The sequence below is a fragment of the Formica exsecta genome, unplaced genomic scaffold (genome assembly GCF_003651465.1).
Source record: "Formica exsecta isolate Colony F162 unplaced genomic scaffold, ASM365146v1 scaffold139, whole genome shotgun sequence".
Classification (NCBI taxonomy): domain Eukaryota; kingdom Metazoa; phylum Arthropoda; class Insecta; order Hymenoptera; family Formicidae; genus Formica; species Formica exsecta.
Genome location: NW_021848721.1, coordinates 418,508 through 437,887, shown reverse-complemented (window position 1 = coordinate 437,887; position 19,380 = coordinate 418,508).

Genomic DNA, 19,380 nt, shown 5'->3' with positions numbered 1-19,380 from the left:
AAGGGGTGGCAAGAGGAGCAGTAGCGGATGGTGGCGGTTCGTGTGTATAGTTTCTCCCGAGGGTTGAAAATGTGACGACGACCCGGCCGCCCCGAGATATTAAACTATAAATCCTTATCCCGCTACACGCGGACCGCCAGGAGCCGCCGGCACATCGAGGATCTTGTCCTCTGTCGCAGTATTCGCGTTACGTTGGATTCACGTGCCCTTTGTCCGCTCACACCGAGATCATCTCCCTTCTGAACTATGGAACCGCGGTAATCGACCTGATATTTATGAACAGGCCAGCTTAGATTTATAACGCGGTTGTATAAACTAATGTATTGGATTTTATAAAAATATACTTATTCGCGAAATTGTGTGTAATACAAAATTTTAAAATTTTTATAAAAGTTTTTAATATAACAAGAAAAAAAAAGAAGGAATCAGAGAGAAATAAAAATACAATGTAAATATATGATATATTTCTAGAATAATATATTAATAAATAATTTTTTGAAATTTGTGAGACACTTAAATTTTCTCAATTTCAATGATAGTGACTGTATCGGATTGATCCGAGGTTTGTGTAATTTTTTACATTTTTTTCACATATATCTTTTTGACAATTATGGTCAAATTAAATAAAAATTAATCAGCACATTTAACTGATTCTCTGATACTTTTCGATTGTATACATAATAAATTGCGCGTATTCCATCCAATAAAATAGCATAAGTAAGCACATAGATATAAAAACACATGTTAACTGCGTATAGATATCGAAAGGAGAAGGGAAAAGCGAACAAAGATGAGAAAATGGAAAATACAGCGATCTTCCCCGCGAACGGGTTAACCCTTTCCCCATCGGACGCGTTTTCACGCCGTACGTATCCGAACGCTCACCCCATAACAAGGGTCTTTCTCTTTGTGAAGCAAAGTCGATGAGGTCGCCAGGTCGGACCTCCTCCGACTTCCTCCTTCCTTCTACGTCGAGTCGTCTCCCTAGCCAAGGTGTATCGTTACTTCATGGTGCTTTGAGTCAGTGGCAAGGGGTTGGAGGAGGTCGTAGAAGCTGGCGGAGACGTAAGGGGGGTTGCTCTTAGCCGCGTTAATGCCTTGAGAGGGGAGCGTTAATTAATAATTGCAGGAGGGTGCCACCAGTCCCACGAGAAAGAGAGAGAGAGAGAGAGAGAGAGAAAGAGAGAGAGAGATAGAAGAGAAAAGAGAAAGACCGGGAGGAGTGAGAGCCGGACGACCATACGTGCAGCTAACGGCAAGTAGAGATCATCGATCGTCGTCAACAAAGTACATTCACCTTTCTTTCCTCGAGTCGCATCTTTATCTCGTTACAAAGTGCATGCGCCCCCTTCCCGGTGGGCGCATCGCAAGGCTCGCCAATAATTCTCAGCAAAGTGCATTCCCCCACGTCGCCTCACCGTCTTCGTGTTCTTATCTTCATAATTTCAATAATTTTATAAAGATCAAAAATGAACGCAAATATATATATATATATATTACTTTGTATTTTCTGATTTTGCGATAATATTGTGACAAAAAAAAAATTAAGTTTTTGAGCCAAGAGATCAGCTGATTTTATCACGAAGCGCGTTTCCTTCCTTGGCGACTACACGATTATAAGATCGATTACAGTCGATTTATGGAACCTCGTTTTAAAACCGCGCGATCGTATCGATGGAAAGTGGACGCCGACCAAACACCTACCCTGTAGTTTGAAAGGGTTTTGCCCTTTCGGCGAGTCCAGAATCTAGTGTCGCGAGGTTTGAGGGGCCGACAATCCGAAGGAGGAGGGAAAAGAGGGAGCCTAGAAAGGACGGGGTTAGCTGTCAGAGAGATAAATCGGTCCCGGCTTAATTAAATCTTCTTCCGTGCTACCCGCCTGGGCCAGTGCCTGCTGCTGGACACACCATCCTCGGAGGGTCGAATTGTTTCGAGGATATCAACCCTGATTTAGGGCCACGCGTATTCCCCAAGTACACCGCGACTACTACCTGACCAGCAGGCGTGATCTTCTAGTGTTTTGCGGATCTCGCGTTTCTCGCCTCGACGAGAAATTTCGTCTCGTCAGCTTAGATTAGTTGCCAACGTCGCTCGCATTTAAATGCCTCGACCAAGTTTCTTATTTTATCAATATTTTAAGAGAGTATTAATTATTTCCTTAATAAAAAATTACACACAAAGATATCTCAAAGGATAACAATGATAAATAAATCAAGATAGCGCAAGATCGTATAATAACAATTTTGAAGATTCCGCGAAATTTAATTACACATTTCACCTTTAATCTCAAATCTTTAATCTTTTTCCGTTTCAAAATCTCATCGACGCCTATCGTAATGTATGTCGACGAGAGACCGTCTCGTTTCTTTCGCGATCGGATTAACGAGGTCGCCCGGCTGAATTTCTAAATCCGGCCATGGTCGGTCCTAATCTCCCAACACCGGCGAAATGATAAGACGCGGCAAAGCCCTAATTCGCCGACAGACATCTCAATAACGCGTCGAGAGATCCCGCTCCGTAGGCTTCGCAGGCGGGAAGCAGCCGTGGCAGTTCCCCGACTGCATCTATATCCTCGCTATCTCGGCAATCGCGAGTTACGGAGGTCGGTGAAGCGAATGTGCCGGAGAGAAAGCCGGATAGACGGACGCGGGAAGAGCGCACGGCTGGGCTAGATGGGAGAAAAGGACGGAGAGCGCGCGTCGGCGGAAGAAGGACACCACCGGGGGGGTTTGGGGGGAGCGTGAGGCCAAGTCGGAAAGAGAGAGGATAGGAAACGGAGTAGAGAAGGTGAGGAGGGTGAAGCCAAGGGTGGCTGTACGTCGATAGAGCGGCGCGCCACGGAGGCCAAGATACGACACCGCCGCCACCGCCAGCAGACCCGTAAAGGGGCGGGGGTTCTCCTCTCTTTCTCTCTCTATCTCTCTCTTGCTTTCTCTTCCTCCGAGTGGGTGGCGAGGGATGCTTGCCTCACCGGGAGCGGAGACGACACAGGAAAAGCGAGGTTCCGCGCGGGGGGTTTGGGGAAAGGAGAGACGTAACCTCGCTCCTTCGCAACCGTGGGCAAGGAGGCGCAACGACGAAGACACTCGGCGAGAGGTTCTTCCTCCTTTTTCGCTTTGTTACCTTCTTTTTGCACGGATGGCGCAGATGTTACATACGGTAAGAGTACGTCCTCCACGGTGCCGGGGGTAGACGGAATTTTTAATCGGTTCTCCGATTTTCTTCCGAGAGTAGCTCGATCCAATGCGTCACTACGGTTTTCTCCATAAGAGTTTTCGATGAGATACACGCAAAAACGAGAATGGACTCGAATAGTTTGCAAGAAACGCGCTACGAAATCTCTTATTACATTGATCTCATAAATCTCTTGCATTGACTGTAAAAACGATGACATAATTGCAAGTTGAATTTACATTGAACGAAATTCTCAGAAGGATAAAACCATCTAATATAAATACATATTCTCTTTTTCTCTCTTTACGTTTCTATAAATATACCTGTAATATTTTAACATACCATAAGATTGCATTGATAGTAGAAACGATGGCAGGATAATTGCAAGTTGAGTTTACATTGAACGAAATTCTCAGAAGGATAAAACCATCTAATATAAATACATATTCTCTCTTTCTTTCTACATTTCTTTAAATATGCTTGTAATATTTTAACACATAAAACGATTGCATTGACAGTAGAAACGATGACAGGATAATTGCAAGTTGAGTTTACATTGAACGAAATTCTCAGAAGGATAAAACCATCTAATATAAATACATATTCTCTCTCTTTAAATTTCTATAAATATACTTGTAATATTTTAACACACAAAACGATTCGTTCCTAAAATTACAGCGCACATATTATTTATTAATTAATAATATTCTCTCGGTTATCGCATCAAAAATGGAATTGGTAGAGTGAAAATTTTACTAGAACTTGCCTCTTTTCGCGAAAAATACGTTCGACCATGTAATATACGCGTACGCACAGACAGGTGTGCGTAGAATTACGCGCTAGTAGCTATATATGCGTCGCGTATGTCGCAGATGGAGTCGGGTAAGCGGGTGAGTATCGGTATTCGGTTAATTATGGTCCCCCATCGGGCCTGCATGAATTCTTGACGCGGGGGGTGTTGCAACACCCCGTGCCATGCGCGCCTGTCATATCCCCAGCAGCATTGCTGCCAACGTCACGCGCCGATCGGTACGATAGGATCGTACGCTGACGCGATCAACCTAATGTAGGATAACGCCCTTTCCTACGTATATATAACGGCTCGAGAATCTGTGAATAATAAACTTCTGACGATTGGCTTAAAAGCAAACAGCATCCATTATTTCGCATTACTGTTGTGTTTAATTGGCAAAAATTAAAGAACGTATCTGGATATTTCTGTATATTTTTACTTACTGTAAATTAAGAATTTCAAACTATCTATAAATAGAAACATATTGCAGAAATTGATATAATTTAATTGCTTCTTTATATTTATTAATAAAAATAGAGAGAAACAAGAAAATAGAAAAGTAGAAAATTATTTTTTTGTATCCTCAAATAATCAAATTCATCAATGAAAAACGTTAAGAAAAAAATGTGAAAAGAAGAGAAAAAGATCCAAATATTTGAGTACGAAGTACTGTGCCACTTGATTAAAATATTTTCCGACATTTAACGATATTCATCCGAGTCTGACTTCTGACACTAAGGCCAGATATAAGCTTATCCGATGAGATGGTTTTCGTGAAAAATATTGCTCGTTTTACAGGCGGTAGAAGCCGAGCTACGTGGGGGAGTGGGGGTTGTATTTAATTAAACCTCCAGGGGCTGCCTGATCGAGCATCAATACCCAGCGGTTCTCAGATCTTCCGAAAGGACGAGACGTTAAATAATCTGTACGTCGACTTCTTTGCCTTGTTAAAAGAGGAAGAGAAACGAATGAGAATGATAATTATTGTTATTGCGTAATTATAATTATTAACTTTGAAAATATCTTATACAATGAACTCTCTCTCTCTCTCTCTCTCTCTCTCTCTTGTTGTGTCAAAGCAAAAGCGGAAAACCTTTATTTTTTTTTGTGACAAAAATGCAAGTTTGCATCTGTTATAATTGCATCGCATTGCATAATCCAATCAATTGTCGACTGAAAAGAATATTTTGTTCCTAATAGAAATTAGGAACAGGCATCGATCGACGATGTGCATGCGAGAAACGCAGCTGCCGAGAAAGCAGATTGTTTCTTGTAGCAAGAACTTGTATCTAAAGCGCAGAAAGACTACGGATGCAGCTGCAGCGAGAAAATTAATTGCGCCGAGCTGCTGCGGCTGCGAATTACGGCTGATGTAAACCAATTTTCTCGGAACGTTTATACAGCGCAGATTTGTTTAAAGCTCCGGCGCAGAAGCGATGAAATTTCGACAATCGCGAAAAAAATTGCAAACAAAGATTTACTAATAAAAACACAAAAACTTTTGTGCAATTTTGGGAAAAATATATATATATATATAATCTCGATTTATATATACCTACAAATCTTATACGACATGTTAAACGTAAAGAGACAATAATTTCAAAATTGACTTGTCAGAAATTCATTCTCCTCGCGATAAGTCTTATCGAGGGATTCGTCCGGATTAATCGGACGAGCGCGTGCAGCATCCGAGATGAGAACCAAGGAGGAAAATCCCTGTCGGCGGGATGTACGAAGGCTCGGGAAGCCTTATTAGCGATTTAGGGTGGGCCGCCCCTTGTATCGGCTCGAAACGGCCGATCCTGGGAATTAAAAATCGCTAAATTCAGTTACACAGACGCCCGCCCGCCGTTTCATTTCGCGCCACCCCAATGCGATTGCGGCAAAGTCGAGCGCGCAATCGAGTCCGGGAAATCCGTCAAATTAAAAAAGTCACGTCGTCGTCGGTTGAGAAGCGGAGAAAAGATTGCAGAGATCGACGAGAGTATATAAAGAGCAGCCGGTGATTCAGAGGAATTCGAGGAAACCGCCAATTTCGACGGCGTCGCGAATAAAAAATTGGATCCGTCGACACTTCTCTTAAGCGAGCGACCGCATCGCACTCGCGTTCTCTGAAATATAAATCGCGAATCGCTTTGCGGATTCATCGATCGGCAAAAATCTGCGAGAGTGTCGATTGAACGGTCGTCCGAGGTTTTTTTTTTTTCGGTTAAGCCCTCGCGGTTGGGATCAGGGGTGACTTTCTAGTTAGTTTGAATCGAAGCGGCCCGCGAGAGGGGGAGGGGGTGGGGTAGAGAGATAAAACGAGGCACGCGGGTACAACGCCGCAAATTTTATTCGGCTCCAGCGGCCACTTCCGCATACGTGACGAGATACGTTTCCTCGTCTAGGTACGTTAATTCCATGCATTTAAATGGTCATTATTTTTTTCTCGCGGCACAAACTGCCTTATTGCTGTTTCTCCTCAAAACGTATACGTCGTGTCAATTCGAAAAACAATACGCGACACACATACTTTCTCCTTGAATTTGCCTTATCGTACACCTACGCAACATCTACGAAAACCGCGGAGATCCGGAAATCTCCGATGGACGGGGAGGATGGTTTTTCGACGAAATACCTCGCGCGATACCGCGCATTCTTGCCATGGGAGTCACCGCCGCGCCCTTAATTAAAAATCCAACGAACCCCCAAAAATGAGCCCCGCGGTAGCGGATGCCCAGAGAGAGAGAAAGGGCACTCTGTCTCCCCGCGAAAGAGAGATAGAGAAGGGGGTGCACGGTTAAGGGCGGGCGGCGAGCAGGTCGTACGTCGAGGCAGACCGCATTCTTTCGTTTAATTCCCGCGAATTTATAGGAGAGCGAGAGACGACAAACCGTGCCGCAATAGCCGTTGCGCAGACTTTTCCGTGTTTCTCCTCGTTGCGGACTCACCCTTAAAAAGTATTGCCGTCCCACGTGGCCGTAATTGGATCCGACCCTGTGTCGTGTACAAGAACTACACGCCTTCATTGCTCCCTCTGTCTCTCGATCTGACTCTGCGCGCACAATATTTAATTATCATTGACAATATTTTATTTAGTTTCAGTAGAGATATATATTATGAAAAGTAAAGTACAAAATAGAGAACTATAATCACGAGTATTACTATTATTCATGAGATCGATTGAGCGTTCGTATCTGAGAAATTAGCGCGAGTAGCGATGTCGTCGAGATATGACGTTCGATAATCGAGAAAGGAATCTACGTGGCTCGTTGTCTCGGCGTCGTTTAGTATTGAGGGAAACCAAGACCGTGGCTCATAAGAACGAGGGTAAACGAGCAAGACGGTTGAGGGAAGGGAGCCAGCTGAAATAATTAAACCGACGCAAGTTTTTACGACAAGGTGTTCATTACCGTGGGTAATTAAGACGCCCCTTAACTAGACCCGCTAACCACCCCCGGGGGTGGTAAACCAACTTCTCGGTCGGCGCCGCCAAGTGGGGGACGTTACCGCCTTGGAGAAAGTGGAAAGTCGTACTCGACTCGACGGGGAAAAGTTTTCCCGTTTTTATAAGCGGCCGGACTATTATCGGCGATTATGTTAACGTCGGCTTTCCCTTTAATGGGATGCTCTCTCGGCTCGTACGTCCTTAAATCTTTCTTGTTGTCGAAGTAATGGCGATTCTTCGCGATTAACTAAACGCGTAACTGTTTAAAAATAAAAGTTTCAACGATCAGGTTCTTTAAATTATTGCGAGAAATAATAGCTATTTAAATTCACGTTGATTTATTTCGTTCTGGAAATTAGATTTCAATTTCTCCTCAAATAGCTGCGTAAATTTAGATAAAACGGTTGCTGCTTTTGAAAGACAAGCAGCTCGCGAGTAGGTATATACGTCGTGTCGGGTTTTAGCAAGGATCCAAATATCGGCTAAGTCCTTTCTAAGCTGTGCTCTGGCTAGGGAATTAGCTTGGCCCTGCGCCCGCATTAATAAGTGACCGTCCTGGGCAAACAGCGCCAGTGATCCCATGATTTCAAGGCTAGCATCGGGATCTTCTATGTTAACGCTAAACTTCATAGGAGAGATCGCGTTGCTTTTAAGGCTCTCAAGGTAAGCACATTTCCCTTGGGATTAACCATCCTCATCTATCAATTTATACACAATCTACGTATTATGTTTCAGATAATACAACAATTTAATTAAATTAATGTGTCAAACAATTAAACAGAAAATACAATTAAAAATGTCTACGCGTTATTAAAAATGTAAATTTAATTCGTGTCTTAAGAAAAGACTGAAATCGAAGATAACTAATTGTCTGCGTGCTTCACGTTGGCGAGACTTAATCGAGGAATCGATCCTAATCTTCCCCGAGACACTGGAATACTTGCGGGCGAAGGTAAGGCAGTCAGGGTCAACAAATCTTCGACCGGCAAACCTCAGACAGATCTTGATATATATATCGAAAACAGCGGCGTGTATTCGCACACAGACCTCGCAGACGGAGAATCGAGAGCGCGGGATAGTCGGAGTATAGGTGGTGGGTAGTACGTGGCGGAGGGCTGTGCGCCTGAAGGGGGCATAACTCATCCCCCGGAGCCGGTGTCGGTGATGTACGGCGGTTGTGGGACAGTACGGAGGATGAGGTCTATCGGTAGGAGACGATGGCGAGAGGGCGGATCAGCTCTTAATAAGGCAGAGTGCACGCGAGCCGAGTGCAAAAGAGAACCGAGCAGAGACGGGAGTCAAGTGCTCTCCCAGCTGCAGGTTTCAACACGAGAATCTCGAGTCTCGGTTGCCATTCGACGCTCAAATGCAATAATTTTGAAACAGAAAGAGGGATATATCGGAATAATCGTTTTATATTGCTTTGAAAATTGTGATAAAAAAAAGCGTGACGTAATGTTGAAGATACTTGCTAAAAATAAATTTGTGGGAAATGTATCGTCAGATAATCGCAATATTCTTCTACAAAACGTGATACTTTTGTCCCAAAGCGAGAAAAGTGTCGTTCTTTCATTAAATACATCCCAGGCGGTTGTCTTTGGCGTGATTGAGTATCGCCATTCTTCATGAATTCCGCGCTTTCTTTTTATCACGTCTCGAGTTTTCCGATGACGGCCGGAGTGCATGGAGTAAACGAAGGGCAAAAGCGCAAACGGAGTTGAATCAAAGTGGATAAGTGGAAATTTATCGCTTATGGTATGAGACAGAATTAATGTCCATGTAATAGGTAATCTGCGAATTGCTCCGGCAAACATAAGGGATGCTGAAGTTTGGCCCTTCCTACTTAGTTGGTCAACAAACTCAAGGGCATCGCGCGGGCGCTTTAAGGGAAGTTAATACGAATACCCCGAAGGGTATAAATACGGGACCGTCTAATATCTCTCGTAATCCCCGCCATCCTTAATTATCATACACAGAGATGAACCACAATGAGACAGATTAGAAGGTTTTAACGCGTATATAGCCATATATTCATCAATTTTCTGAACGGACGGAGAGAGTGAATTTTCTCCCGGTGTTTCTTCGATTCTGCAACGTGTTGTTTAATTTATATTAATGTAAATCGATTAGATAAACTGGAAAAACATTCTAAATTCACGTCATAAAACGATGTAAAATTATGAACGTTTAATAATATTTAATAACGAGAAACATGAGAGAATTAACGACAACATTGCTATTCTAATTACGCAGAGCGCTGATATTCCTAACGATTAAAATATTAAAATAACGAAATGACACTCTCGAGTCCATCGACTCGAATAAAGTGCACGCTATGCCGTCTAAAAGATCTTCAGGTATCCGCCGTGGCATCAAAGCGCCGCGCAAGAAATCAATTTTTAAGAGAACGAAAGATGTCGAGCGGATGTTGCAGACTCTACTACCTAGTGAGGGTGCTTTACTCGCCTTTCGGCATCCCCGCGCGGATCTCTCCGCGGACCAGACCGAGAGAGGGTAGTTTTGATTTATGGAGACCGGCCGGCAGATTTACGAATATCAAATTCGCGTTTAAGGGGGTCGATGGTGCCACCGTAGAGAGGGCTACAAAAGCTACGATGCCACGTGGGGATGGGGGCTGCGTCTCATGTGTGTACATTACTCTGAGAATTTACAGTGTTGTAGGGGGCAAGTGCGAGCCAAACGTTGCGCATAACTTTCGAAGGAGATGAGGGAGAGTTCTTATTGGACCTTGCAAGTCTGCCGTAGAATTTCCGGGTACGTGCCCTTCGCGACCATAATGCCGGTGGAATGAGTTTCTAATTAGGTGATAACCAGAATGGATTCTTTCGTTCTTAATTTTAAAATGCTCTTAAAATAAAATGACACTGTCTGGCAATGTCTTTCGCGTGTTACAAAATAAATTGATTGCCTCAACCGTCCACACAGTAGATCCAGCGTGAACGGCAAGCAGGTAGAAATTAAACGATCTTTTCAAATTCGTAGGCTTGTATATTACTTGGCTCACCCAGAGCCAGAGAGCATCGAAACAACCCTCGCCTGGGGAAGCTACTCCCGACGTTTAATTACGCGTCCCTCCCGTGAAGCGACGAAGGTTCCCTTTCATTAAGGCAATAATTTTAATAATTTTTATCTTTCCGTATAATCTGCCTAATTAAAATTACGCTTTGATCGCGCCACAGCGTCCGCCCTACTTAATACCGCTTCCCCGAAGGTATTTTGTACTGTCTGCCAGTTTAATGTATGGATTGTGTGCCAAGACTTCTCCGCAATATGGCAAATCTGTTGAAGTATTATAGTAAATGTTTAATAAATTATCTCAATTAGCAATTATTAAGATTTGTTGTCTTAAAGAAGGATATTGTTTTAAATGCAAGACATGAGCGGCACCTATAATTGCTTTTCGACCGCGACAAATGTTTCTTTGAGCGGTGATTCTAAGGCTTAAAAAAAAAGAAAAAAAGTAAATAGTACCTCTTTGAAAGAAAAGTAGAAATTCGTGAGTTTGCGACGAAAAGAGCGTTGTATGGAGCAGAATGTCTTTTGGAAGGCTACGTTATCGGCGCTTCTCGTTCCAGCCAACACTTTTGAAAACTTTCCAACCCGCTCGTCCCTTCTCGCGCATCTCGTTTTCCACCGGTAGCCAGCTCGTCCACGTAAAAAGATCCAAAGGGCTGGAAGTTGTTTAGGTAGATCCAGAAAAGCCGAGGGAAGAGGAAAAAGAAGAGAGAGAGAGAGAGAGAGCGAAAGAAAGGAAAAGAAGGATAGAGTCGATTCGCGGAGGAAAAGGAGGCACGTATTCAAATGTTGATGAAATTGACCAGACGCGCTTTGATCTGGCCTCTTCAAATATTCGCCAAGAGATTGAAGTGAACATCTGAGAAGAGCGAGAATTATCTTTCCCGGTCGGAAAAAGACGAGCGAAGGAGATCCGACGAACGCGCTTCGCTGCGTGTGCATCGTAGAAAAATAAAAAAAATTTTACAGGTGTAGTAAAAAAAAAAAGAAAATATCGCCACGAGTTAACGATCGATACTTGCAAGTTTATGTTACGCAAATAAGTAATTTCTTTTTTTTATTAAAAAGAGAATAAATTACCGCGCGAGAGAGCGCTATAGATGTATGTATAATGAATTTCTCGACGTAATAAACGAGCCGTCGTTTTTCCTAATACGGGCAACGAAAGTCGCAGACTTTCTACAACTTTGTACATGTCAGTGTGTAACATTTGCTCCCCGTTCAAGCGAGCAGTCCGCGCATTAGTGTGCTTTATGCGAGGAACGGCTGCCGCGAAACGAAGGTAGGGCATACGCTCCCCCTGGCGGATTTAATATTTAAAAGCGCATCTGAAATATGTCGATTCTGGCACATAAACACGAGACCACCCAGCACCGACTCGCCTCTTAGGGTCGCTCGGAGTGTCTCGCATGATTTATTCGTCGCGTTACTAGGACCATGAGGTTTACCCTAGACGGAATTTGCATTCTCACGTATATCCTCAGCCAGAACTATTTAAACGTGCAACTCTCGGTAAGTTTTGACATAATTTCGAACATTGCAGAAAATTATTTGTAAGGATATAACGAGTCACTTTTCTACCGACCCAATGTTTCATTTGCAGAAGCACTTTTATTTCTCAAGAATTATTTAAAAAATCATTTATATCCGGCATATTATTTATACCAACACTATTCGGTAATATTTCGTAAATTTTTCTAACTTACATTTTTCTAACATCTTGTATTAAAAAGTGTAAAAAGAAAAAAAAAGTATGTAATTTTATAAAAATTGAAAGTAATGACAAAATGTTAAGATATAGAGGGAATTAATTATGTACTTCAGTTGCGAAATAATTGCCCAGAGTCTCTTCCCATATAATAATTAACAACAAAAGGGAAAATTTATGTTCAAGGATTAGGATATCAATCGGAATGTCAATCGAATCCTTTGCCTTAAAGTCAATCTCTCGTCAACATCCTGAGGAGCACCAATGGAAGGTCGATAAGAGGGCCGCCCCCTTCTGGTGGCAGATCAGCCCGCAAACCGCAAGGTGCCACCACACCCCCAAAAACCACCCCTGACACCCCCGCGGCCAATGATCGGGGCCTAGCCACCCCCAGAACCACAAACCAACCGCAAGACGATGCGCAGAATCGCCTCGTTGACGCACGCACCGCGCATTCCAACCGCAAAACAAAATGGAGCCTAGGAAACCGCTAAGATTTTCAACGGCAGCCGGTCGGCATTGGAAGTGACTCTCCGAGATGTCGAGTGCAATGAATCGCGAATAATAAACGAAGAGAAGGATTTCATAAACGGGGAGCATATTTTGTAGGAAGGTTTTGGCAAATCTTCAAACTGCTTATTAATAAACAATTGATACCTCGCGTCCCTTGATGATAACGTATTCTATCACGTCTAAGAGGACCAAGAGAAATGTCCTCATAGAGAATATGCATCGACATGCTACCGCATCACGTAATATATTATTCGCCTGATATACATGTACTGATTAGTCTAATATATATCAGTTCAATATGAGTAACGTATAAAGAAGAATCAATTCTAACAATCTTTTATTTTCATCTTGAAAAGGAGCGTCATACTCGTTGGCATCGTGGAGCGCATTCATGTAGAAATCATGTCGCGCTTCTGCTTTTATTCCCCGCCGGGAGATCCGTATGGCCGTCGTCAGATCGCGGCGATAGACTAGAATTTTTCCGCGAGAGTTTCTCACGAGTCTTGGCACCTCGCGGAGGTGGGCAACCTGGCAGGTTGCAGCCTGGGGTTCTGAGGTACCCCAGCGTGGCCGTTGTGGCAGCAACTGGGGGAACCCGCGCACCACCCGCGGTGAGGAAGGAGGCGAGTGCGCGGCCGTTGGGGGGTAAAGGGGTGACGGAGGGTGGTCGAGGGTGCGGAGGAGGGATTTTGAAAGAGGATCGGTGGTCGAGGTGGTAGTGGCGGAGGTTGTTGGAGAAGGAGGAGATGGAGAAGGAAGAGAACGAAGGAAGAGGAGGTGGAGGAGGCACAGAGTCTCGTGGAGGAAAAGGTGGCAAGGGGGCGAGAGAGCGAGAGTACAGAGGTGAGGAGAAGGAGGAGGAGGCGGTGGGCCCTGGGGGTGGGTTGCCTAGCTACCGGCGAGACCCGGCCAAGATACTCCGAGATCTCTCTCTACTGCTTCAGGTCGGGCTCGCATATTTCTCCAGCGCGTTTGACCAGGTTCTTCCGAGTCGGGAGATCGAACGCAGAGAAATGGCTAACCGACCGAACTGACGATCACCAAGTGCTAGGATGCCCGTGATTCACACGGGGACTTGGCAAGAGGACACGAGCAACGGACTAATTTTTAAAAATTGAAAACTGAATTTTTGAGAATTATTCTCTCTCTAACTGGAGGAATATAAAATTTATAATATAACTATAATATATTTATATCTATAATATTAAGATGTTTATTATCTCTCTCTTTCTCAATTAATTTTTTTTAGGAAATAAATATGAAAACTATTTTCCTACACTTTCCTTTTCAAGAAATGATATTAAGAATTCATTAATGTTTTATATGTAGCAGATATTTGCTTGAATTACAAAAATAGTTCTTTATAAAAAAGATTTTAGTCAAACACATTTTTTCAAATAAAATCACAAAAAGTAAAAGACTAGGTGCATTGTTCGCGAAAAGAATAAAACAGCTACAAAAAAACTTTAGGTCTTTTGAATAAGTTAATGAGACCATTTGACACATTACACAGAATTCGCGCTCTATAACTCGCTACAAATTAAACTTTATAAACTTGTTATTAATTACAACCACACTTATTAATTAAAATAAACTCATCGTCTTATCAATCTTTTTTCTTAAGGCGATACCAGTGTCGCCCTCGTACGAGAAAGATAGTAAAGACATTTAAGAAGACTCACCCTCCTCTCTTTCTCGCCCCTTCTTTAGTTCTAAGAAAACGTCACCCTTGGTAAGGTAGCTTGCGAAAAGGTCGGTAAAGAACGAGTTTAAAAAATGCAAAAATATTAATTACTATAATTGGAATACAATTTATCACCAAGTTCTTTTATTTTATAACTTTCAGATATTATTTTTTTAATAATTCATAAGGGAGAGAGAACATAAAAAATACTTTTTTCTCGAAAACTCTGTGTTCTTTAATTTTAAAAAATATTCAAGACTTTAGAAAGAAAGATAGAGAAAAACAGTATATCGTTTCAAAGAATATATCTTTTTAGTTTATATATTTGCTACTGGATCGACGTAAGATAGGGGGTGAACTTGGGCTATTGAACTTGGGGCGAAACGAGTCGGTAAGAAAGAAAGAATAAGGAAATTTTCTTAAAGAAGTTGCGCCGCCGGCAAGCGTCTTTTAAGAAACCGCTCGTACGCTTAGTTGCCATTGAGAAAGATGGCGCCTTCTCTAAAGAATTTATTAGTTTTTTTAAAAAAAAAAAAAAAAAAAAAAATATCACACTTTATATAAAAAAAAAATCACACTTTATAATAAAAAAAAAATATATACTTTTACTGTCCAGATTTTTTTTTTCTTTCCTGCGCTTAAAACATCCAAGGAAATGGTATGCGATTCGCCACCAGAGAATTATTATTAACATCATTGTATTTAAATATCTGAATCGTCGCAAATGCAATTTTACCTCGCAATCTGAACCTCGCGAGAGATTCCCGGAATCTCCGTGCAAGCTTTTTTCCCGACGTTCCTCGTCTCTTTTTCCGTTCCTTTCGGCGTGTCTGCGTTTCCGCCGCGCCGCACGAAGAACAAAGGACGGCTTCACGGTCGGTTAATTTAATCTAAGCAAACATCATATAGATGGGTACGGGAATGTGTTTCACGCGGTGTCAGGGAGATCGAGGAGGGTGGAATATATTCAGGCTCTGTACCAGAGAATACGCGCGCACGGGGATGAAGGGGAGGGGAATAGAGAGAGGATCCGCGGGCCGTGGATCTAGATACATACGTAAGTACAAGAGTATTCAAGACGGTACCGTGGAACGATGTTTAGCATGTAGATGAAGATCTTGGTAATCAAGGACTGGCGGCCCCGCGGGCACACTTCGTCAAGTCTCTTATTTCCAGACATCACCATGCGATGCACGAATCGGCGTGGAATTTAATATCGTGCTCTCTGTCTAACAGTTTCACGCGCGATTTTTTTACGATATAAGAATTGCATAATACTTATGTGAATTAAAATTTTCAAGAGATTTTCGCAAACGTTTCGCAACAAATCCGATAAATTTTGTACCAGAGATACGAATGGCTCACGTTCCCAAACAATTGATTTTATAATAATAGAATTGGAAGAAATTATAATTCGTTTGTTTTAGCAAAAATCGCGGCAGAAAGAGAAGGACACAAGAACGAGACTGCGATTTCCGGCGATATCTCGAACCGGAGCCGTATCTCGTTCGAAATGATCGGGTCTCGTCGTCCGAAAATTCACCCCGTAATCGACGGACAAAAAGTAATTTCCCATCGAGCGCGACAAAGGGTGATTTTGCATGGAGGGGGAGGGGGGGTCGTGTCGGCGATAGCCACGGGGGTGGCAGTGACCGGTGCGTGTAACGACCACGTCGTTTCGTCTCACCGCGACCCCCTCGCTGCCATCACGAAACACCCCCCCTTCCCCCGCACCGCCCCCGTCGCCGACCAAAGCGAACGTTTACGGGGAACGCCACGTGCGCTCGATGCGTAGAAAAGATGTGGGGATGTGCGTACGTGTGTACAACGCACATTCGATCCGACCAGTATGTGGGGCTCTGGGGCATTTTTTCTTCGTGCTTTATCGTCCCTAATTTTTACACGCCGAAATTAGCAGAATGTGTTTTCGCAACAACAATCGTCTCATTAATATAATGATTAAATAATACACCAATCACAAATTAGATCAATTATGTGAAAAAGTATAGGTAATATCAATGAATACTTTCTGATTCTTTTTAAGAGGAAAGATATATCAGAAATTTTGGTGTACGATTGCTATTATTTATATTAATAACGTAACCGCAAAAATAAAAATCCAATATCTCTATCGATCGATTGCTTTCAAGTTATGGGCTCGAGGAATTTCCTCATAAACTACTTTGTGCGTTGTAAATAAAATTTACAGCACATCCGCGAGCCTCTTCTCTTACCCCACTGCTCCTCCATGTTTCATTTCTTTTTTCCATCGAGAAAGGCTAGGTCTCGACCGCGTTATAAATTATATTATCGCTCTTCATTATGCAGGAAATGCAGGAAGTCGCCGACAAAAGCGTTCTCGACGTTCGAGATTCACCCCGGGTATTTCTTTGTTCGAGGTAGCGATATATATCGTCCCCGACGACACCGACGAGGACGAAAAAAAAAAACAAAAAAAAAAAAAAGAAAAAAAGAAAAAAGAGCGCGGAAGGACGACGGAATCTCGTGGATTTAACGCGGAATCTGTAACGCGGCGTGGCTGCGGGATACGATAAATCGGTATGGCCAACAACTGCTCGCTCGAGTCAACGAGCCGTGTCCAGTTTGCCACCCCGGTCGGTGGAGAGCGGGTGTCCTCGCGGGAGGGGGAGGGGGAGTGAAACGGCCGGAGGAAGGGCGGGGGAAGGGGGAGGGAGAAAGGGAGAGAAACGAAGCGCCGCCGCGGGGGGCGAAAGGGCAAGGGGGGTTCTATCCCGACATTCACCGCACGCTATTCTTCATACTCCATTATCCGTGCTCTACTCCACTCTACTCCATTATGCCGGCACCGCGTATAAACGACGAGTCGGTACCCCTCCCCCCCCTCCCGTCCCACCGGTCCGACCCGACGCGAACCACCATATGTCCATCAGGTCCTGGCCCGTCGTCCTCTACCTCGGCTGTGTGCGATAAACACACCGGCCCATGGTGCGCGTCGACTCCGGTTATCGAGTGAGAAAGGTATGGTACTTATTATACGCAGACCACTTCATAATCCGCATCAAACTTGGCCGGGATGTACGCTACGACCTTCCAATTTCGACTTCTTGCTTGCGAGAACGAGACATCGACGTAATTACGAATGTCTTTAAAATAATTGATATGATTGTAAATGTGTAATTTGACGTTAATTATTAGAAAAAATTATAATTGTATCTTTAAGATAACTTGAAATAGATTCTGTCGTCTCTTTTTGCAGAAAAATGTTATATAATTATTATTATCAGTAACTTTCTTGTTATTATTTTTTAAAACTTTTTTATTCTTTCGATGTTGATACTCACATTTTATTTTCTTTTCCTCTTAGTGTCTTATTTTTTGGACGGTATCCTTGCTCTTTCCAAGACGTCTTTGCGTAGATTATTATCGTCATCTCGGGAGGACTAGCGGCAGATCTACATAAGGTAGGTAGAAACGAATCTCTACACAGGGGTCTCGGTAACGTCAAGGGTTCTAAAGCATTCTCACTGACGGAAGTGCGTATATGCAAATTTGCAAAAGATTTAATTAAACCTAGTCTCGGGAGGGAAATTCGCGTCTGCCTCGGGCCAAGTTATATGTACGTATATGATGAAGGCACATTTCATATTTAGTACATCGAGTTAAGTATATCAAATAGCGTATGTGACTCGGCACTATGGCAATGTAATTTTTGAGTAACAAATTTTCAAATATCAACATATTTTGTCAATTTTGATTATTGTAGACGTCGAGGAAAAGCATGCGAACGAGAAGAGGAAATACAGTAGTATGAAGGTGACAAGGTTGACTCAGTGACAGAGTGGTTGCCTGCTGACAGAGAGGTCCTAGAATCCAATCCTGATATTTTTCTTCTGCTCGGCTTATAATATAGTAATATATAATTGACATAAAAACACAGGTATGTCTTCTCTAAATAATACAAAATTGTAGGACGATAGGATGGGTGAACGCGGTGGTGAAGGAAATTTGAAGAAAAAAGAGTCCGTCTGTATCATATTTTGAAATACACTTTTTACTTCGACTCGGTCAAAAACTACGATAACAATAGATCGGTAGATATGTATATCGGAAATCATTTTCGGAAACGCGCGCAAAGTGCCCGTCGCCGGCTTACAAAAAAAAAAAAAAAAACAATACAATTATTATAAAAAACGATAAAAAAAAAAAAAAAAAAAAAAACCAAAAAAAAAAACAGAAAAACGGATAAGCTTCTCGCCGGCGACGGGCGTACGGTGCCCCTCGCGAAATCGTTTCGCGAGTCGTTTCTCGAGCTTTCGTTTCTTCAGCGGAAATTTCGATGTAAGGTCTTCGATGCCGGCACGTTCGTTTATTCGTTTCGTTGAATACTCGCGAGTGCTTTTCACGCGCTCGCCGCGCGACGGCTGAGACTCTTTCACCTAACGCGAATCGAATCCCATTCGATTTTATCGTCGGCTTGACCCGAACGTGACCGCACGACGTTGACAGCCTTTCGCTGCCGATCTTTCGAGATAATTCAGGGTCGCTGCGATTATCTCGCCGAAAGCGCAAAGCCGGATTCCTTCACAGACCGAGAGGTATTTTTATTTTTATTTTTTTATTTTTTTTTTTTTTTTACGGGAGAAGGAAATCTTCGCGGATCGAAAAGGGAAACCGAACGCGCAACGTGGAAGATATATATATTTACAGAGAGAAAGGAAAGCTGATCGTCGCGCAGCTTTGACGATATTGCACGATCCCCGCAGCGGTCGCAATTATACTATGAAAACGTAATCGATGAAATAAATTAATGTATCGCGTGTCGCGTCTTAAAACGATAATAATTCGATGAAACGACAATGGTCTAACTATGTACACGTATATACATTCTGCGGATATCATTATAATAGTCGTCGTCGTCACACCACTTTCACACCCGCGCTCGCTCTCTCTCTCACTTAATTACAAATCCTCCCCCGCTTCATTCACTCTCCTAAGATTCGTTGGCGCGAGAAACACAACCGGTAAGAGAATTTTAATTTCCCGAAACTCTCCGGAAGAGC